Source organism: Anomalospiza imberbis, chromosome 7 (genome assembly GCF_031753505.1).
Source record: "Anomalospiza imberbis isolate Cuckoo-Finch-1a 21T00152 chromosome 7, ASM3175350v1, whole genome shotgun sequence".
NCBI classification, from domain to species: Eukaryota; Metazoa; Chordata; class Aves; order Passeriformes; family Viduidae; genus Anomalospiza; species Anomalospiza imberbis.
In genome coordinates, this window is record NC_089687.1 from 14112834 (window position 1) to 14136488 (window position 23655).

At 39.6% G+C, this 23655-nt stretch overlaps 1 long non-coding RNA gene across 1 annotated transcript; it reads left to right on the forward strand.

Moving 5' to 3' along the window:
- Window positions 1-19475: 19475 nt before the first annotated feature.
- Window positions 19476-21944, forward strand: LOC137476971 (uncharacterized). The gene is made up of 2 exons (XR_011000758.1): window positions 19476-19620; window positions 21634-21944. It is a non-coding gene; the product is annotated as an uncharacterized lncRNA (long non-coding RNA).
- The last annotated feature ends 1711 nt before the right edge of the window (window positions 21945-23655 follow it).

Sequence of the window (23655 nt, forward strand, 5' to 3'; positions counted from 1 at the left end):
GGTCATGCTGCTGCTGCCTCTTGTATTTATTGCTCTTTTTTTAGGCATTACACCTAAGACTAGGATCTTGATCCTCTGTGCTCTCACAACTCATAGCACCATTTGTGCCTACCAGGGTAGCAAGTCACTGGATTGGAATGGCTGATTTATAACTAATTTGTACAGTGTGTTTTACATAGAGGCAGAGTAGGCAGCTGTCTACAGTGGTGTATTATTAAGGGCTACAAGATGAAAGCCTGTAGCAAGGCTGAAGGAAGGAGACCATCTGGGACACCAAGAGCAGCTGTGCAATGGTGGATATGCTGGGCTTCACCTTCCATGAGGGTCTGCAGGTCACTGGGCTACCAAGAGCTTATCTGTGGTAGAAGGTAATAGAGTCTTACAGTTCTGATCTCCACCTTTCTCTACCCCTTCCCAAGGGATATGGAGAGTTACTGATCCCCCAGAATCCCTTCCCCTGGCTCTCAATCCCACACTGCCTGGGGTGGATCTGGCAGCCATGCTCAGTACCAGCACAGGATGGGAGCAGAGGGAGGTACACAGAGGGACTAGGCACACCACAGGAAGAACTCAGTTATCTGTTACAGGAACCAAGGAGGTTTAAGAGTCACAGCCTCTTCACCTCTTGAGAAGGTCAGATTTCAGGGCAACCACTCTATTAGAGCCTTGAAGATTGAACTATGATGAGAACAAAATACTCTATTATAATCTTTGAAGGTTACTCAACACAATTTTGTCTATGCAGTAATACACTTTGTTTCTTGCAAATGGAAGTGCAGGCTGCAGATGATGAGAATCTGTTCCACGCTTGTGCCTCCCAAATCCTTCAAGGATCAACACTGTTTGACAAAGAAGTTCGTATAGCTAGGGGAGTCCAGCCAATGAAACACTTCTTCATTCCAAAGGCATTAAATCAGATCAGCTACAGGAACTGATCACAAGAACTAGCTTGAATCCACTTTTAAAACAACACCTTTAGTAGCCTAGCTGCTGGCTGAGTGCAGCCAACACAAGATGTTTTGTATTGCAAAAAAAAAGTTCTTGATGGTTATTAAATTCCTACAGTCAAAATAAAATCATGCCAATGGGCTCTGCAGGAGAGTTGCATAGAAATTTATATGCTGCATTATTAATTAACCATATATAATTTCAGTTTGTGGAAAAAAATATTTTGTGAATAGTAGAAGCCAGAGATATTTGCACAGTTAGAACTGTCTCTTTTGCTCCGAGTGTTTGCAGGTGCTAGAAAAACAAGGCTCCTTACTGCAAAACAGGCAGTAAAGTTGTGTTCCTGAGTCATTTATAAGACAAAATACTGCACAGGCAAAGAATATGCAGAGGTATTTACAGAAAAGAAGCCTTCAAAACTGTTGTGGAGTGTTACAAAGAGAACCATTTTTAACTACTTTATCCATGCTTATAACTGAAGGAACAGTTTCACCGTGTTCTTTTCTCATGCAACCAAGATGAGCAGCCATTTAATGTCTTTTGCAAGGCAGGATAGAACTTATATGCTAGCACTTATATACTACAACCTGCACACTAACTTGGTTTTCAATGTCCTATAAAGGTTCTCCAATGGAAATTCTGGGAAACATTTTACATTTCTACTGGCCTTTCCACAATATTTATTATTGTTTTGTTCCTGTTCTATGTTTAAGAATATGGTGCCTGCCTTTAACCGGTCTGGGCTTGACCAAAGAGGTTTTATTCAGTCCGACATTTCATCATGTCGTGTTGGTGACATTTCCAACAGGCTGCCACTGATGCATGAATAACCTCAATTAATCTCTCAAGAGATGATGAAGGAGAGGGCATCAGATCCATGCAAAGTGCAAAAGCAGTCAAAACTATCCTGAAACATCGGAGGGGATAAGCATCACACTTTTCATGACCTTGAAACCTGAGAAATCCCCAATTCAACTGAAAATGGATAAGAGAGATTTTGCTTTTTAGTCATCCAGAAAGTGAAAATCCATTTGACAGGTGTCACAACATCCTGACTGCTGGATAACCCCCAAGGACCACAGGCAATCCGTTTACTTGGCACCTTGACACTGCAGGTATCAATCCCAGCCAAAAAGAAACCCCACACCAGTATTCCTGCTCAAGGTCCAGTGTGGAGGACAAGCAAGGTAACAGAAGGTGTCAGTGTCCCTGACTTAGCTGTGCAGTTGGAAAAACCCAGATGGGTCACTCCACAATTCTGAAGGGTAAGTAGGTCGACACTGGAAAAATGCATCCAGTGTTTTCCTAACAGGCTTCTCTCTCCTTGAGCTGGTTCAAAGGCATTCATGTACTGACCTTTTCTGGAGTGACAGTGAATAACAAAGTAACACCCATTTTGGTTCGGGGTTTTTTCCCAGTTCTATGTGACAATAAAAGTGCTGAGAATCCAGAACTTCCTAACAGACTGGACATTTTAAATTTTATAGGTCACTGCAGGTCCAGCTGTAACACTTGTGTTCAGTTTCAAAGAGAATTCCTGGGAAATAATAACTGTCAATCATATTCAGGTCAACTTCTCTATGCTGTCTTGTTCACTGACTGTCATCTTGAAACTTTCAATCCTCCAGTGCATCCTTGAGTCAACCACTGCCACTGAGTTGCTAAGGTATAAAACTGGAATAAAGTAAACAATAAAAAATAATTAGGAGAAACAGCAAGGTATGAGAACAAACTTTGGAAAGACAGTATTCCAAATAGTTAGAAACATCGATTTTTATTACTTAAGCACATCAAAAACTAAATGGATTTCCTGGATTACTACATTTACTCCCTGCTGCATTTCCTAAAATCGTAAATCTGTACAATTAAAAATCTCCTGCTTCCTGCTCATGCTGCTTCTTTCCCAGAATAGATTTCCATGCTACTAAGAAATCCTCCCATTTTCACAATTTCTTTCAGAGTTCCCAGCAAACACAGAAAAGCTCCCTGCTGTGCTTTGTATCTTGTCACCCTTCAGCTCTGTTTCTCCTGGGCACCAGACACTCTAGGTTCCACATCACTCATTTTCCATATTTTATACTTTTTTCCTTGATTTCCCTCTCACTTGTTACAATTTGACCCCTCTGTTAAAAAAAAAAAAACACATTTCACCCCAAATTGACTCAGTGTAAGTTAGTGATGGAAGTGGAATAAAGTCCCTCTTTCTGCTTGCAACACCCAATGCTTTCATTAACACAACCTCTGAACAGCATTTCCCTCTTTTTGTGACTCTGTCATTTCCAGTTTATCATTCTTTCTATAAATTTTAGCTCTCCTGTCCTTCTTAGTGGCACTGCTGCCTTTTCAGTATGATTATGAACTCAGTGGTAGACTACCAAGTACTTAAAAGCCATAAAAAAGATGTGTTGCACTTTATCTTTGGCTCAGGATACATTGGGGTATCTATTCTTTATTGGCATTATTTCTCCTTTCCTTTCTTTTTTTTCCCAGCTTCCAGCAGTGGCTTGCAACAATAGCAATGATAACAATGAAGCAGCTGAAAATGTTGCTGTTATTTTGATTTAATAAGCCCTCTATTCTATAAAGGAGTCAATACTTCCCAAAAATAACATCAATGCTTCCTGTAAGATGACAGGAGGGAGTGGAAAATTTTGTGTGAGTAGCAGAGTCTTTTCTCAGTCACTATTCATCCTTGAAGACTGATGGTAGGAAAAAACTCCTCTGTTGTTTGCTGCCTGGTAAACCAAGCAAAGGGAGTTAATGGTTATGAAAACTTCTGCAGTAGCAGAACAGGATCTTTTATCTGAAAACAAGGATTTGCACTATTTGTTACATGATGAAAATGTGTTTTCACGATAAACAGGATGGAGTTGTGTCTCTCCGTTCATGCAGGTGCCCATGACAAAAATAAAAAACAATCTCTCTGAAAAGAGGGACTGACCACAATAAGTACATGTGTGTCAGGAAAACTGCATCTGCCTTAGAGATGGGCAATTTGATGATTACACACCTCTCCCACATCACTATGAAAGACCTGGCTTCTCTATGTTTTCATTACAAGCTGAACCTGGCTCATCTATTAAACAGACACAAAGCTCTTCACATTCTTGTAGATATAATTACATATGATGAAGATGACAATCTCTTTCAAAAATATGTTCCATCTTTAAAAAAAACGTGTTTAGTACTGAAGAATCCAATGTAACCTTTGGTAGTTAAGTTCAATGACTACTTTCCTTAACAATAAGAAAAATAATTTCTTTCTTGTCTGAAAGTTAAGGGTTAATCACGAATCCTGTATCTGGTCAGGGACACTTTCAAGTAATGACAATTTATTCTTTGCAAACATTTTTTTTTTCATATTTTTGAAAACTTAAGATTTATAAAGTAGAATTTTAATGAATGCTTTAGAGAACTGCTAGACAAGATAAACAGGCAAAAACAGAACAGCTAAATCTAGGAAAAGGAAAAAGATAGAAATTATTTATGTGAGAACAAGGATGCAGGACAAATGTAGAAATCATTTCTAAAAAAAATTATGGTCCTCTAAATTAAGGTGTCTCCAGTCTACATAATCAAGCACCAGAGTCCTATGCTTTAGAGTCCTAAATTTCCACCCTTTTTCTGCTAGACAGAAATGCCATCTCTCCCCATACTTCCAGTGAGCTTGTGTTCAATTATTGCTATAGCTCCTTTCCAGCCACATTTCTCAGTGTCAAAGCATGCCCAAGTCCCCCACAGATCTTGTGCCACCCCTGTCTGCCCCATACAGAATCACAGACATGGTGCCACGTCCCAAATGCTCTGGGTTTCGGCTTAGGTGACTGAGCTCAGTCCCTATGTCACATGCAAACACCACTGAATATTTATTTCTAGAGGTTCAACCTGGAGCTGAAGCCCACAGGGGCACTTTCAGTTCTCCAGTGCCTGTAGTGCTGTTTGAGACATCCACCAGGGCTGCCAGAAATGGCTCAGCACCTACAGGAAAGTCTTCCTGTTCTGGGTAAGAGTGGTAAGTCAGTCATGTTGTGCACAGCACTGGATTGAAATGCCCACACTACCCGCTGTGTGTCCTGGAGATCAGTCCAGTCCAGCTCAATCAGTTTACTGATTGGAGATCTATATTATACTAAGCCAGAGAGGCAAAGCTTATGATTCCAAATTCATAACCTTTGGTTTTGTCACAGGTGCTGCAGTAGCTCAAAACAAAGCCAGATTAATATGCAGAAATCTCTAACAGCATTTATCCTCACTGTTGATTACACTTAACAAACTTTCCATCATGTCACTTAATTCCCCCCTGCCTCCTTCAGAATCATAAATTAGAATGTCACCTACAAGAACACCCTTCAGAAACTTTTCTTCAGAAAGAGTCAGGAACAGAATTATTGACCTTGGAACAGAAAAACAGAGAATGAAGAATCCAGGCCTCTTCTATGTTTGCTATGAATAGGAATCAACAGCTTCAAGAACTGAAAATTATTTAACGAAACTGTAGTTTTCCAGAATATTTAGTATGACTCCCAGTCTAACTAGTAAAGCATTATAGAAATTTGGTTTATTGGTTGTCCAGGTAATACTAACCCTTTATCCTAATAAACACAGATACTAAAATCAACATGTGATTAATGGATGAGCCATTACAGCTCTGAACAACTTTGTTTTAACATCAGAAACAGGCTGTAATTATATGGGGCTTTACATAAGCAAGCTGATATTATTCCTCAATGGCTTTTCAATTTCTGGTTTTTGTTTACAGCCATCTCAGGCAAGCTACCACATGGTACCATCCCAAGACAGAGCCCCTACAGTAAAGCCATTCAAATCTATTGAAATCAAATGTTAAATTTTCCTTGATGCCTATATTTATTGCTTTTGCACCCAGGTTTTTCTGTGCTTCTTTATCTGCCACAGAGTGATGCTGTTATGACAACAGATGCTTTCTGAGCTCATCTCAGTGCTGCATATTCCCACTTGAATCCCTGCTTGTCACTTTGCCCAGCTGTCCAATTTGTGCTTTTGTAAAGTATTCATCTCTAGAAGCATCAATTACTCTGGAAATCATTAGAAACAGAACAAACACCCAGGGTTTTTGTTGACTACTAAAAGCAATCCTCCCCTTCACTCTGAACGAGGTGATGGCAACCATTGGGCTCAGAGCCATGCAAGGACAGAATGAATCTTTTGTGCCATAAGACTGTCAGATGCCAATGACCTTTATTGAAGCAGAAACATGGAAATACAACCTCAGAGGAGAGATGATAGAATTAGCATTGTTTGGTCTACAATACAGTAATGAGATACATGACAACAAGACTAAAAGAAGTGAAAGGTAACTTCAATGGACAATTTATTCTCCAGAAGGCACTTCAGTTGGGTGTTATATATTAATGGGTATACTGAGCAATTTGATACACATCATAGTGGGGAGGGTATGTTTGTAAAGAGAATATAATCTTTTCATGATGTGATATAATGCATTTCTCAGCCCCCTTGCATTTTGCTGCTGAAGGATGTGATCCTAGCCAGGGAACTGTTAAATCTTGGCAGATTCACAGCACAAGACAAGCTCTACCTCAGCAAGTGCTTCATGTTACCTAGGTTTATCTTTCTTGTTGAACCTCCTTTGTAAACAGAGAGGGGTAGAAAATAGATTCCCTGTCACATCGTTGAATCCAGTTCCTGTCACCTTCCAGCTGGACTCCCACTTGGAAAAACAGGAAGAAAACTTTTATCATTGAAATTCCTGAGCTGGGTCCAAACTGAGCTGGTGCCCTGGTGACATTTGAGTAGCAGTGATATTTTTGTTGTTGTTTTCAAGTATGACTTTGAAGCAGCACGATTCAGTGCTCCACATCTCTTATTGATCTTGGCTGCTGAATGTTTTATGACAGGGAGTCGCCCTGCGTGAATTCGGAATAGAAGATCAATAGGCTGCTTAGGATGTCGTGCGGCTTAGATGACTGACATGGTTCCTTTCCAACACCACCACCACTCCCAACCCTTTTCTTTCAACATCCCATTCCAACCCTGAACTTTTTCCAGGTGTATTCTTTGAAAGGTTTCACCTGTGGTGTTATTACCTGTCTGATGTACACCCTAAGAGACTGGACACTCAATTTGCCTGGGACTTTTCTTGTTATTAATATAATTAGCACCAGGACACAGTCTGTAGGAAGGAAAAAAGACTGCTTCCCTTGCACCTTCAAAGTTTCCATTCCAAGGACAGACTCCTAGAAAAAAAAATTTTGCATGAGGAGTACATTACGTCTTACTTTCCTTCCAAGGAAATATAGGTTTATGCCTCATACTTATTTGAGGACATTCTTAAGGATTTCACTTGACTAGAGTGCTCTAAAGCAAATACTCTTGAGCTCACAGGGACAGCTGGGCTGTTTCTCAGGCTACATTCCCTCAGCTCTTCTGTGTCTGGGAACAAATAAGCTGCAACCCAGCCACAGAATAGCTCCCTGCTCAATGGATTGGATGCAGTTTCCTTCTGCCTGTCTCCCATCTCTGAGCTCAGAAGTTAATGCAATGATAAGAGAGACATGAAGGGAGCACCAGTGGAGAGGTGGAAACCCTTTCACTGACAACTGGACACAGATCAATGTATTTCATAGACACCAACACCTCACATGCTTAGTATCTGATGCAGCTCACTCCACAGAGTGCTCACCCCGATTAAGAAATGTTAGCTCCACAATTTTCTTGGCTGTGGTGCAGCTCTAAGGAGGCAAGGGCTGCTGTCCCTCCTGGAGGTCTGGGATAAGTAAAGTACCTTCATGAGCCCTCCCAATGGCAAAGCGACCGGTAAAGACACATTTCTAAGGCTTCCCAGCATCACTGTGCCCCAGCTTTGCCATTTCTACTTCTCATGAGCAAGCTCAACTGCACTACTTCACCTGTCAGGTAAGGAAGATATTCTGTGTCACTGTCTTGAGTCAGTTCAGGTTCTGGAACTACTCACCAGATTAGACTTCAAGGGAGAAACAGAACTCTCACCATGAACTCTTCTGTCCCCTCCTGCTTACTCAAAAAATAAATTTTGATTCAAAAAGCTATATTTGAATTTTTGAGCAGTGAATAAATATTCTAATGAATATTCTAATTAAATTTTAAGAAGTGTTGGCTCAAAAAAAATCTTATTCTATTCTGTTACTTACATTTGTAGTGGAGAAGAGATTAAGCAAAGGGCTCAGTTCCTATCCCAGGTGACTGACCAGGGTTTATAGCCTGTGGTACCAACCATCTTAGTGACTCTCATGCTAATTAGCTGCGGTCTAATAGATAGGAAAATGTGATCAGTCTTATGTTGAGAATAGAACCCAAAAAACTGAAATCAAGCAATATTTAGTGCTGTCACAAACCAAATATTTGCCATTTATGAAAAGTGTTGCTTTTCTTTAGAATTCCTTTTCAATAAGAATGTCTCAAGCTTTCTACACATTAAAAGCTACAAAATTTTGCTTACTGTCTTTATGACTGCCAAAAGTGTTAACATGTTCTAGAGGGTTGTGCTTGACCAGGGAGGCTGGACTAGATGACCTCCAGTGCTCCCTTCCAACCTTACCCATTCTGTGGTTCTGTGATTCTGTGAATTTTGATGTTTTCAGTTGGGAAAATTAATCATTTTAAAGTCATTCTCATTTAACCTTTTGCACGCTAAAATATTGCCATGCAGTTTTATTTCACACCTTTTAATTATCAGTAATCTCAATAGTATACTTTTTTATTATCCATTTCTGGCCAGTTAAGCAGTGGGTGACTGGGCCCTGCAGAAATTCCAGGGCCAGAGGAAGGAAGGTGCTTCTGAATGATATAGCTGCAAGGAAAGGCAGTGTGGTACAGGTTTCTCAATACAAAGAGCTGGGACTGTGAACAGTATCTGTCCCTCTCTGCCTGTGAGATACTGCAAAGGACCTTTCCCTTCCATTTTGAGGAAGGAGTAGCATCATCTCCAACTACCACAGTAACTCCAGACCTTGGTTGGGTGGAGTGAAGTGGGCAAAGCAACAGGGTATTTCAGGAAAGACTGTGAGAAAGAAATGGCTAAAAGCCTTTAGCAGCACATAAAAAGCTGCAAATGCATCATTTACTTAACCAGAGAGAGGGGCTAGTATCAGACAATATTTCAGGTCACAAAACAGATAAGCCAGGTACTTGCCAGGCAAGGAAATTAGTAAATGTTGACCCTAAATCAAAGTCTGTATCACTTCCCTATAACCTAGCTTATATTGTGCAGAACTAGGCTGAAACATTTTGAAGCCTGCAGCAAGTAGATGGAAACAAACTGAAGAAAGCTTCTGACTGAATACAAGAACCCACTCTGCATAGCACCTAGGAGTGACTACAGGGTCAGCAAAGCAGAGAAATAGTAAAAGGTAATTCTGAGCCCAGATCTACAGGCACAATACAAAGATAGAAGGACATGAGAAACAGCACAATAACCCAAAGTCATCAGCAGACAATGCGATCAGCATGGCCAGATTATAACAGAAACTAAATAGGGATGATAGAGCCACTAAAGAGTCTCCTACCTTGATGCTAATCTGAAATCCAGATGTGTTTCTCAAAGACTAGAGATCTGACACTTTTCATGACTATGAGGACATTAGGATCCTCTCATGGGCCAAATACCTCTCCCAGGCCTGAAAAAATGGAAAGAGGTTGTGTGAAGAGAAATACATGGCATTTTCACTCCCTTTTTCTACACTGTATTTTTTTCAGGAAAGCAGGTGAACTGGCATTGATAATTAAAGGAGAACCTACCCTGAAGGAGAAACAGAGATCCTGAGAGCTTGCAATGATCTGATTGCTTTTCCATTTTGTTACAGCAATCATACTGGTGTCCTGTATGTACTTTGTAAAACTTCACATCTCATCTGAAAAATCTTTATACTTATTTAAAGTTCTTAGCACGACTTGATTGTGAATTCCTGTAACAGACACAGGCAACACATTGGTAGGCATCAGATAAAGTATAAGAGCATCCTTGAGACTCTCCCTTGGATTTGCTGCTCTTCAAGTAATTACCTTTTGCTTGCACGGATGCTTGAAGCTTAGTGTAATCCAAGCTGATAGGAACTGGCAGTGAGAGCACAGAGAGACCCCCCAGATGCAGAAACATAAACTAAGCATGAACTCCACACGCCTCTCGTTAGACGTTAATTGTCCTCAATTGTAATACGATGTTTTCTGAGCTGCCTGGTTCTCAAATGAAATCTTTTAAAGCTCCTCTTTCGAAGGGAGCTAAGTTGTCTCCTGCTGGGTATAATCCTAACAGAAACTGTGTTCCCCTTCTCTACAAAGAGATTTGACCAATCTCCCTCCTGGAGACAGAGATGGTCTGACACAACGATTCTGCTCTCCCGCATAGAGATGCTTTGATAATCCTTGATATTGCTGTAAGGCCCTAAATGCTTCAGTCTTCTAATCTCTCTTTAGGGGCTTTGTCCAGATCCACTGCATATAAAGAACAATTGACATACTCAGGCAAATATTTATGACGTCACACTTTACAGAAGGGCTGAGATTTCCCAAACCGTCTCTCTGAGATGAATGACCAGTATCTATAACTGTTAATGTAAATCAATTGCCTCAATGCCCTACAGGGCTTCACAGATAACCACTGGAGTCCTTTGACATATAAGAGTTCCCGGGGTTTTTTCCTTTCTCTACCTATTAGTTAGAATATCAAACAAGTTAAAGTCACAGAACAGGTGTTTTTCCATCAAAGAATAATTTTGAAATACCACAGAAAATTTCTAAACATACAGAAATATGTCTACTTCCATGAATTTTTAATTTTTCCTTTTAAAATAATTTTTGTATTTGGAAAAAGTATAGTAGCAAGTGATGGAAGTTAACAGTGGAGCCTCATAAGGTTCTGTGCTAGTAAAAGCTCTCTTCTGATAAACATATTCACAAATTGTGTAGTAAAGCAGACAAGCATGTCTCAACAATATTTCACTGTTTCCACTGAAAAAAATTATATTCACATCAACTGAAGACTAATTAGTCCTGCTCTTATTATCCTGCATCTGATTCTTCATTTTTCTTATTTCATATTTCTTAAAAAAAATTCTTTTGTCTGGGATATAGCTCAGTTCAGCTTTAGCTGACTTACAGTAAGCAGAGTGCACAAGTGTGTAACATAATCACTACAGAGAGGCTTGAGGAGAGTACACATGAAGCTTTATTTGTCACAACAAAAGTGACAGCAAATTCAATCAGTGAACCTCGAAAAGGAGATTAAAAAATCAGTCTGTGATTTAAAGAAATGTCAAAGTGAATATTTTCCAACCCAGCAGATTTCTTGTTTGAGCACACAAACCCAACAGGGTAATAACTAGTTAACTGGTGAAATAAATCTTGTCTGTGCTTGATCTGTCCTTACCACATACCTGTAGACAGACTAATTATTTAGGCTGTCCATCAGTTTTATGTCCATCCCAGGATGTGAGTGTGAGGGTTCACTAAGGATGGTAAATTAATCTAGTCCAGGGGGCAGGGCTGGACTTTGAGTTAATAAGATTGTATATCCTAAATCATCCACCATGGCTCAGTGATTTGAGGTTCACAATGTCCACATACAAAAGCATTCCCCTCCAGAATTTTATACCTTCAGATTTTTATCCCTGGTATTACCTGCCAACTTAGCAGAAATTGTAATTTTATTTGGGAATAACATTGTCTGTCAGTAGCCTACAATGTGCACTGCTGAAATTATTTATACAACCTGACTGCCACATACAGTTAAGGAGAGCCACAGAAAAATTAAGTCCTCCAATCACTCCACTCCCATAGTATTTGGTAACAAGCAATCATTTAGGAAAAATTCCTTTGTGAAAGTTTTTGTTCAGTGCTGTATTGTGTCATCATTTATGAAGCAACAAACTTTTCTTCCATGGGAGTCAGATGTAATTTAGCAGAAGGGCTATTTATCTCTTAATCTAAATTCTTTCCAGCTCCTCCTTAGTTCATTACTCCTTTTATCATGTCTTTTCTGTACTTAAAACTGAAAAGTCATAAAGCACAGGATTCTGTTTTAACTTGCATATCACATGTACCATAGAAAACAGATGATAAGAGATGCTGCAAATTTTTACTTTATTATGTTGATGAGTCTTCAACATTCAACATGAGAAGGAACTTCCAAATTATCTGAAATGGATTTTCTAAACTATCATGACTTTTGTTAAATTTCTTTTTCTGTGTATTGTCTTTGTTGCTTCTTTATTCAAAGAGATTCATCACTGTTAGCCAATATAAAAAAAAAAAAAAAAAAAAAAACAAGCTCTAATACAATAAAATAGAAAGGAAAAAAGAAGTGTAATACAAATAAATAATTGGGTTCAGATCACTGGAGAAAAATTACTCTGCTGTCCCAGGAAAAAGTAGCTATATTCTGTCTCCTAGGACACCAATGTAATCCCTCTGAAACTGGAACTGGTAGGGTAGTTTACCTTAGAATTATTAATTCACAGTGTGGTTGTTCTGATTTCAATTTGATTAATCCTAATTTAATTTTATTCTTGCACCATGATAAATCTAGAAGAATTAATTGGTTTTACACTTACATAACTGAGATGAACACTTACCTCCCTATAGCTATTACCATCTAATACCAGTCTTGCTCCTCAAGCCTCCTTGTAGCCTTTTTTGAATGGGATTAGAGAATAAAAAAATCCTACTTGTACAAAAGTGAATGGAGGTTTTACCCAGTGAATTTTGCACTGCAATTTCTACAGGCTTCTAGTCTAGTCTATTGCGTCTCTAATTCTGACCCATAAACTGATAAACCATAATTGATAACCATAAACTGGCTCATCATCCATTCCAGGCAAAACTCTATGTCTTCCCAGCACACTCCCATGGAAAAGGGCCACTCCCCTGCTCACTTCCCAAGCAGGCTTGCAGCATTGCAGGTCTCCTTTAAGGCAAGGAGGGACAGTCTATGGAGAAAAATGTTTAAACAGAAAATTGTTGTATGGAGAGAAAAAGGATGAATAAATAATGTGACTATCAAGCGTCTCTTTTGAGTCTCTGGATTCTGCACAATGTTTGACCCCAACATCTTCAGCTTTTTTTACTTTTATTTTTTTATTATTTTAAATTTTGTGGCTGTGGCTGTATTCACTGCTGTACATCACGGTACCACAAGCTCCAAAATATGCAACATCACTAGGCTTTATTAAACCAGGCTGCTCTTCATAATCAGAGGATGATTTTGTAGACTAGTATGTGCTGGATTTATTGGAATCTAAGATAATTTTTCAGGAAATCATGAGTCTCCATGTCAGAGATCTGACCTGGAAAATCTCTAGAGCATGACATCAGCAGTTATCTGCCTCTAATATTTTACTTTTTTGCAGTAATATACAAACCTGTCATATTTGTATGAGATGAAGCCCTCAATAAAAGGAAGCAGGTTAAATCATAAAGTAAGGGAAAGCACACTTTTAAGAACAATATTTACATAATGGGTCAGAAGAAAGTAAACAATACCTAGACATGATAGACAGTTCATATTTGAAGCTATACCAGCTGCAAAGGGACATGTCATCACTCAGGGATTTTTATGCCTCTGTATTTATTTCTCTATTTACAGGGTAAGTGAATTGGCAGCCATTCTAAGAAAGCTCCCACTGCCCATCCTTACATACATGCTCTGTGGCTAAATGAAATATTTCCTGTTGCCATGACTACTTGGTCCTTTTTATATTTGTCCTCCCATTTGCATCCATGAGAAACAAATTATGCTGACCAATTAAATACCAAATAATAGAGGGGAAAGTAGGAAAACAAGGGCTTCACATGTCCTCATCTGCAGCTATTTGAATGCTGAGTGAAGAAGAGGACTTTCAAGTTTAGAGATGTCAAACTTAACTAATAAAAGAAGCCACAGAGATTCCAGAGCAGCAGGATGTGTGAAGGGCTTTTGATGCACGATGCCATCTTAGGCAGCTCACAAAGTACCTGGAGGGGTGCAGCAGCTCCAAGTGGCTTCAACTCTTGTATTCAGATAATCTTGGATTGTTACACTATCCTTATCTCCCTGGCTCAAGGGATCATTTCACAACAGATCAGGTCTCTATATTCTTGTTTCAGCCAAAGATGTCAAACCCCGAAAAGACCGAGCATTAATAATTTGCATCATAAAAGTCTAGTTTTCATCTGGATAACTGAGCTGGCCAAGAAAGTATGATTTAAAAGAACCTACTATTTTTTTAAATCAAATGTATAGACAAATTCAGGAATAAGTTTACATTGAAGACATTCATGCAAAGATAACACTTCTGAGATGTTTAGGACACAGCTATCAGGGTCAATGTCTGCTTTTCAGGATAATGTTGACCAATATGTTTAAGATGTATGTCATATCATATATATAGTTTATATACCTCATAAGATATATCTCATGAAGTGCTTATGAGCCATTTCATGTCTTGGCACTGAACGCCAGAGTAGCCCATAGGAGCTGAAGAAAATCAATACAAAAGGGCAAGGAATTATCCCCAAGTGTTGTGCCTTCTGCATTCTCCACATGTCCCTGATATTGAAGAAAGTTTCCCATAATGCAGAAGTCATTGCAGTATATTTCTCTAACCTGACCTTTGCTTCTGAGGGAAGTCTACCAATACAGCAGCAAAATTCATCCCCAAGTTTCTGTGGTGAAATGTGTCTTTTGCTGCCACAGTCTCACAGCTGACTCATGCAGCATAATCAAGCCCTAAAGCAATTAAGCTACTTTGGCCTTTGTAAGGCAGTTTAAGAGACAGATCCATTTCAGCACAATTCAAACAGCACAAAGAAAAGCTTTTATTATCCTGATTTATTGAGTTTTTCCATTTCTCTTTTATTTAAGTCCAATGTCCTGCATTCAATTTAATGACAATGATTCTGTAAAGCATTAAAACACCCTATGACTATTAAAGGAACATTTATTGAGGCCTAATAAGAGACAAATCAACTTTTCATTTAAGTGCCTCAAAAATAACACAAGCAATAAATGGCTGATTATATATTTAATGACACTGTAACTTATACTGTACCAACAGAAAAAGCTTTTGCATTTCCAATTTACCACTATTGCATGTCATCATCATTAGGGAAAATGTTTATTGTTATTCTAATTGGAAGCAGCAAGTTAAAATACATCTTCATTTAAAAGCAAATAATTCTGCTCAAATGCTTAGTAAGTATATACAACTCTTGGCTATAATGTAGGGCTCATTTCAGAAAAGGCTACTCCAGCTGGAAAAGTATGGCCCAAATTATGACTTCAGACTTGTATATACAGAAGAAATCATGAAAATACTATTTCCAATGGTAGAATCCAACTTTTCTCCTTAGTCTTGGAAAAAACGTATTTTCAGAGTGTCTCATTAATCAAGGTGATTGTTGAAACTGTTCTCGTGTTTTCCTTCTAATTCTGTGTTCCATATTTTTTTTATTTCTCCACTGTGTAACTTTCTTACACTTTGCAAACAAGACAAAGTTACAAAACGTCTTTTTGCTAATCTGTGAAAAATTCAAGAGACCCAGAAAGGCAACCATAGAAATTTACCTTTATAGAACCTTTATAGTTCATTCAGTTGTGAAGGAAAGAAATAAATTGTCAATCTCTGTCCCCCAAAATAAAGGAAAATTGAAAACATTTTAAGAGGAAGTTAAATTTTTGAAATATTATCTTCTATTAAACTAAGAAAATGAAGCATGAAGAGATTTAGTAGCTGGCAGAAAAAAATGTCAACAGAAAGAAGCAGTTTAAAATCTTATTCTGTTGTCTTGACTTCACTCTGACCTAAGTGACTAACGTGTCTTATTTTAGAGGACACGGGGTTCTTTCTCAGTATTACATTTCTGGCTCAGTTTGTCCCTACAATTAGGTTCTTAAGCCAAATGCCCTGCAATACCAAGAACCAATGCAATAGAAATTTCATCCAGAGGTATCCTTCTGGCACCCCCTCACACACCTCCCCTGGTATCTCATGACAAACCAGACTTTTAGGAAAAAGCCAAAAGCCACGATTATTGTGCAGTATAGGAAAGAGAGAGAGGTACAGGCTATACCATTTCCTTATAAATCAGACCCCAGGGCTACTGGATGTCCACCAAGTGCTGTGCAGGACACAGATGCATTTCCCACTGCTGAGGTCTTTCCGTGGATTCAAACCCCATGGAGGTTTCTCCTGGGGAAGTCCTTCCAGCTCAGGTCTAAGGGCTCTCTAAACATTTTAATTTTTCATGAGAGTTGTCTTATGTTAGTTCATTTGTGCTTTTCGTGCAAAGATACAGTAATGGACAGGTGTGATGATGGCAGCCACTCCTTGTGATAGTAAAAGGGTTTAAAATCATGCGGATCTGGAGAGTTAGAAGGAAAACTAAGCTTAGTAGGCCCTGGAAAAATACCCTGGGAAAGTATAGGCCTTATACTTGCTAGAACTGCACCTGTGCAGCTGGTATATGATAAATGATGGAATTGTTAGATCTGAAGATTGTTTAGTAATTAAATATAATTACTGTTTAATCGTAAGAATAATCATGGGAAACTATGGTCAGGGGCTTGAGAAAGATCACGAGAAATTCATGCTTGGATAAAGTCAATGTACACAATAGAACAATATAAGTTTAATAATTAATATGTAAGTTATATAGTGATAGAATATAAAATACGTTCAGCTTGAGAGCCATGTCAGAGTCAGATTTGGGTCTGTACCCCTGATTCCCAGAGCTCTGCAATAAAAGCACCTGCATATAATCATATCCCGTGATTATGTGTGTTCCTGAACGCTAACACTTGCAAACAGCAGAGATGCAACTGTCTGTGGCCATCTATGGTATCATGAGGGCAGCTAACTAACCCCTCACTGCTGCTGCTTTGCAGTTCTTGCATTTGGCCTCTTCAGTCCCTTTCATTTCAAGAAAGTTCGGCATAAATTTATTTTATATAATCTGCAACTGGCTCTAAGGAAAGGTAAACCTTTGGCTATGATTCACTGATAAGCTTATTTTCTTTCCTAAGAACTGATTTAACTATCAAAGCAAAGGCTAAGACAGTTATTGAACCAGTTAAATGACTTAAAAATAGGGGACTGAGCGTTTGAAACATCCACAGGCATCAGCACTGAGATTAAACCGGCAAGAAGGCAAGGACTTTATTTAATTTTTATTTTTTAAAAAAAAAAGCCCACGTGAAGTTATTTACACTTGAGGCAAAGATTAAAGATGCTGTGAAATTTACTATCCCTGCACTCAACTGGGGAGCATGGCAGAGTGGAGTCTTGGTACGAATGCTGCCACTTCTGACACCCTGTTATCTTGCTAGGATGAAATACGTTCAGACAGTGCAGGAATATTTGTAAAGCTTATTGGGAAGGATATCAAATCATTCTGTTGTTTATTCAGTGAAGCTTAAGCATATCACCCTTGAGGTTATTCTGTGTCTTGCTTGACTTTCCCACACCTTTCCTTTGCAAAATGTCTCCATTAAAAGACTTCAATTTACTTTCAATGTTCAAACAGCTTTGCACCATTTCACTCTTCAGTAATGTAAATTATTCAATTCATGGCTAAGATTCAAAGCCATAAAAGTGGACATTTGTAGTTTTCTACAGTCTGCATTTGTTGCAGAAAGATATTTATAGAGTCTGGGGAAAATAAGCAGGCCGTGGTCCATGTGATTCCTGCTGTCCTGGTGATCACATTTTATTTGCTGTCTACCTCCTATACTGTCCTGTTTAATTTCTGTCATTCACCTGTTGCATTCTCTTTGTCTGTCAACTGGAAAACTTACAGGGCCAAAAATTTTTGTTTTCATGATTCTGTATCATAATAAACTCACTAGCAGCATTCACTTGTACATATACATTTGCTGCAGTTAAAGAGCACATCTATTATTATCCTTTCCTCAAAATGGTCTAAATTTTCAAGAACTACAGTTGATTTAGAATGCCTAGTATCTGAATGCCTTCATGAGCTATTGTAAAAGATCCTGAACACCAAAGGAAGGAAAAACCAGTCACTCTTTAAGTTAAAAAAAGAGAGAAACTTTTAGAGACTGCAAGGTGCATGTTTTGCTTTAGAAATAATGCATCTAAAAGCACATCAGCTCCAGACATTTCGAGCTTGAACCCTACCTTATTTCAGAATAATCCTCTTTTCCACACAGAGAATTACAGTAAAACTAAAATGCAATCAACACAAAGACAGATAGCATTTAATATAAAAGATGGTACATCACAATATGTAGCACGCTGAAGCAAATACAAATATTAATTTAAGGTGGACCTATTAGTGTCGGGGGGAGGGGGAAGGGGGAATGTTTCTGGTTATCTGTTAACACTGTCTTACTTCCCAGTGGTGATATACCCTGTATTAATGAGATTACAGGAACTCCATCCCTCGCTTGATTTCAGATAACCACATCCACTTCCCATAAAACACATAATTAACTGAGGAGAGAATACTTCTTAATTAAAACTGTCTGAAATTAATCAAACACTAGTTTGCAAGGTTTGCAGAATACTCCTGGTTTTGCTCTTACTCCTTTGCTTGCTCAGAGGAAGCTCAAGTGCCCCGTGCACTGGTGTCATGGTACAGGAGGTGCTCACCTTCCCAGCACAGTCAGGGTGGCTTCATTTGCAGCCTGGAATGACAAACTCTCCAAGTCTTTCTCACCAGTAGATAGCAAGCAAGGAGGAAACAGCAGAAGCCATGAACAACACTACCTTTTCAGTTTTGAGGGTTATTCTGGCCTCTTTCTGTCTTTCTGAAACCGTATGGGAAACAATCACAGCGGCTGTTTCTCCAAAAGGACAGAGCTCTGGTTCTGCCTCCTCAGTAGGTGCAGATGCTCCTGGGGGAGCCCCGCTGCAGGTAGAACAGGGGAGGTCTGTGAGGATGCACATGAGCTTGTCCTGGGAAAAGAAGCCTAGAAGACACTCTGACCAGCCTGCAGCAATGGCACAGAAAAGGGAAACAGTTCACAACCCACCTCTGCCCTGGGGCTGGGCCAGGGCAGCCCCCTCCTCTGTGAGCCTCAGCAGCACCTGTGCTCTCATGCATGGCTCTCGTGGATGCTCAGGGGCTGCACGGTGCACTAGTGCCACAGCAAAAGTACATCACAGGGGCAGGGAGGGCTGCTCGGCCATCCCACGGGGGAAGGCTCAGCGCCAGCAATTCTACATCTAAGGGCTGTGAAGATGCCCTTGTGGGAATCAAAAAGAAAGATCAAAGGCAGGCCTGAACAAGGAATAGCACTCTCTGAAGTTACTACTTTCATTGTTACCTTTGTGCTTCATAGACTAGTACATCACAGGGGTTTTTTCATTCCTTCTTTTTTTTCTTGGTGATGTTCTTTCATCTTATTTGATGGATCTTCCCCTAGTTGTTCCACTTCTTTTATCTCTTGAAACACAGCTCAGGGCTACATTGTTTTCTCCTGTTAAGGTGGTATCATGAACCTTGTTGCTGTAACATGGCATGACCTCACACTGACAGCTCCTGAGAACAAAGCCCTGCTCTAACTGTGAGCTCAGTCTCCAGGGCTCCATACCTGCAGAGTTCAGTTAGCCTCACTGAGGACTTAAACCTTTCTGGGGGGACAAGGACAGGGTGAGAAGCTGCTGAGAGGGAGAGACTGAGACAACCCTGAGCTGAAGTTGAGTATGTGTCATAGCACTCTTTAATTCCACTTTAAATTTAGTCTGTGAGCTCAGTAAGGGCACTCACAGTTAGATGGTACTGGAGGTACTGGTACCTTCAGGAGTAACAGTGGTATAAGGACTAGAACAGAATAGGATAACAATATATTCACTGAAAGAACAGGGAAAAAAATTCCATTTGTCCAGGGACAGAGAACTGATCCCAAATAAACTATTTCAGAAGGAGGATGTTGAAATATTCCAGAAGAAAAAAATATTATTAAAAAAAATATATATATACATACATTACATATGTAAAATATTATAATCTTACCCATTAAGACATGGAAAACACTTACTCTGCCCTGGAAAACAGTTCAGGAGAATGCTAAAGCAGCTGTGTGCCATCATAGAGCCGTGTTTGCAGTGTAGGCACTGTGCTGGGACGTGTTCCCAAGCCCTGGCCAGCCATGGCAGGGAAATGAGGTTGCAAATTGGCATTGCAAAAGGCATCTGCCAAGTCCAGGCTCCACAGAGGCAAGAAATGGGGGCACTGAACTCCTTCAGATAGTACCTACTTCCTTTTTAGGAGGTGTTATTGCTGAGTTTACTCCATACCCAGTCATGGTATCCTTCTGCTTTTCTTTTGTCTTTTTTCTCTGTCTTTCTTTGCTCTCTCAGTGCAGAAGATTGTTTTTCCCATGCACATAGTCAAACTTCTCTTGAGGGGAAGGTCATAGGTATGGTAATCATTGATTCCCCTCCACTGTGGAAGAAGGACCAAGGATTTTTGACCAACAATGGGATCCTATGTACCTACAGGTAGAAATCCCTAAACTACAAAACAGGTACAACAAGACTGTTTAACATGGTGAACAGAGGCACAGGAGAGTGAGAGTGAGAGCCATGAGCAGAAGATCCCACAGCCTGGGCCATATAATGCAACACTGTGGATTCCTCCCTCTTCAGAAAAAAAAAAAAAAAAAAAAAAAAAAAAAATCCCTCAGAGGAGCCTGAACCTTTCCTGTAGCAGTCAGTAGTTGTCACTGCCAAAAATATAATTCCTCATGCTCCCTTGAACAGCATCTTTTCAGTCATGCTTCTAACCGTTAAGAAGCAAAGCACTGGCCCTGCCAGCCAGGGAGGAGATGCCCCCACTTTGCCACAGACCCCTTTAGAAACGTCACAAATGTTTGGTTTCTGTATTAACACCTTTAGGAAACAAGGACCTTCATCTACAGGCCAACACCTTGTGCATTTTTGAGCACTCAGTCATAACATCTGTCCACAAGAAGAGCATGAGAAGGCCATTTTAATTACTTTTTTTAACCTAAAAGGGAGCTTACACCATCTGTCCTGCTGACAGGTTTGCTGAGGAGACACATCCATGGTTTGTCAGCTGGGTTACACACATACGCTTGTGAATCCAATCCACAAATAGGATACTTCTTTCTTATGCCAAGGGTACTCACTACTTTAATTGAAGATAAAACAGAGATTATCCATATCTGTAATCATAGTTTCAAACAGCCACCTGGTTTCCCCCAAAGGTGCCTGTGCTCCAGGGTATGGAAGACAAACATTTCATGAGCTTTACATTTCCAGTACGTGAAGAGACGAAAGTCAATACAATGTACAGCAACAGAGTGGCAGAGCATTAAGCGAGTGTTGGGCATCCTTTTGTTTTTCCACCAAGATTTTCCTCTTCCATTCATAAGAAGCAGTGGTGTCCACGATGATTTTCTTGCACATGGTTTCAGTAGTGCTTTGTTTAATAGAAGAAACTGCCCAGTTCTTGCAGCCCACATGTAAATGGAAGTGTCTACAGAAACAATTCTTGACTTTTTACAGAAAAAGGCTCATCTGCATCTCTAATTCAGAAACTCTATTTCATTGGCCTTTCTCCATGTCCAGCAGCTGCCTGTGAAGACCCTCAGCACAATCCCCCTCTCCTTCCTGAGAGTTCAAATGGATCTCAAAGGAGTGTCTCCACTGTGGAGGCAAATACTCTCTTGGCTTCACTATTTACTTCCAGGAACAGAAGAATCCTCAGGTGGAGGAACCAATGCCTTTACTGCAAGTGATACCATTCAAGATTTCTGCAGGGAGCCAAATTGGAGTATAATGATTACATTGAAGAGTACCTCAGAGAAAGTGGATAGAGTAATGCAAGAGGAATGAAGACTGAAAGCAGAAGCTGGCATGTCATCTTGCATTATAGCCCATGGAACAGAAGGCACAAATACAGTAAATTATCTCTAAGAGTCTCTTCTTCCTAGAATGAATGACTTCAAAGGCTCTAGCAATACAATGAAATGAATGAAAGATTCCCCCTTTTTGTCTTTAGAGGACTGAGTAATAACTTACATGCTTCTTTGTACAGCAATGCTTTAGTCAATATTTATACAACAATGCAGTAAAGGAGCTTCAAATTTGTTCCCTATTTGATAATAAATAAAGATGGTATTCAGATTTCTAGGTGCCTTTACAACTGTCCAGTCTTCTATTTTTATGTGATTTCAGCCTGAATAATTTAGAAAGCGTACCCTAAAAATTTAAGGTCTCAAAACATCCAGAGAGAAAATTTGAGAAGCAAAATAAAAAGTACATTTGTGTGATGTAACAAAATATGGCACATTCAGACATTGTACTAAGATCAAAATTCAGGGATAAATCTTACTTCATGTTCATGTTGCTGGTTATGTGTAATAAGAAAGAAGGTGTTGATTACAGTTGCTACTGTGGCAAAAGTTTTCAGTCCTTCATTCTTTCTGAGAGCCTTGAATTCACCAGTTTCAAGAAAATCCCAGTGTCTCTTCTGCTTCTCTGCTCAGTTCTCAGTTTGTGCTACAGCAGTGGGTTACATTTGGATATGATAGTCATGGCTGTGGGAACAGAAAAGCACAGAGCTCCTTTATCTTACTTTATCAGTTTTTTCCTGTTCTTCAATTATGCCATATGTTCATTCCTCCATGCTTCAAAATCATTGATTTAATCTGTAACCTCCAGTGTTTGAACTTCTGGAATAACACAGATATTAATCTGCTCTGAAAGGTGTCCTCAACACCATTTATATTATAATACAGTGTACTGTTTCCTTCATCATTACAGCTTATCTAGCATTCACCTCAGGTCTCCCATCTCTTATTGTTTTGCCCATGATAGCTCAGTGAGTGAACTACCGAAAATTTCAGGACACTTCTCCCCTCTAAAATCACTCATTAAATCTCATTGCATCCCTCAGTAGTGAATAGAAGCAGTCACACCCCTACAAAAGGATTTCTTATGTTACTGTTCTTTGACAGAAACAGATAAATCCATTCTATTTCTCTTCTGAAATCTAAATTACATTTAAAACTAAGGGAAGAAATCAATAGAAGTCAGCAAGCCAACTTGAAAAGGCTGAAGTTGGACAAACTTCAGACCAATCCTGCAGAGCTACCACATGCAGGAAAGCCCAGGATCAGGGCACTGTAATCCAAATCAATCTTGATTTACAGGAGCTGGGTATTAGACCATGAAGCATCAGCCCATCTTATCACAACAGCATGGTTTTCCACCTCACCAGCTGTGCTGCTGACCTTCAGACCACGCATACCACCACATTAGCTGAGGAACTACATTATCAATCACTGCAATAATAATTGCAGTAGTCAGTGACACTCTCCCTGACTTTATTTAGATTCATTGCTGGTGGATCTGCGTGACCCAGGGTCTCCTTCCCCAATGAACATATCACTGCTGTTATCTCCCCTTTGTTCATTCATGAGCTTGATTAATATACACATTTCTTTGAAAAATGCTTTTTAAAACAGCCAGAAAAAGAATGTTTTTGCCTTGCTCTGTTCAAGGTATTTAGTGCCTTCTGGGCAGATAATAGACAATTAAAACCCCCCAGCATGAGTTAACCTTTACCAAAGCAATGGGTGTGTCGCAGACTCCAGCAGGAAGCAGCTGCAGCAACAAGGTAATAGCCACCCTCCCCTGTGTAGCTGGTCCTCACCCTTCCCCATCATGCACCATCTGTCTGAGCTGAGGATCTTTGCCTCCAGCATCT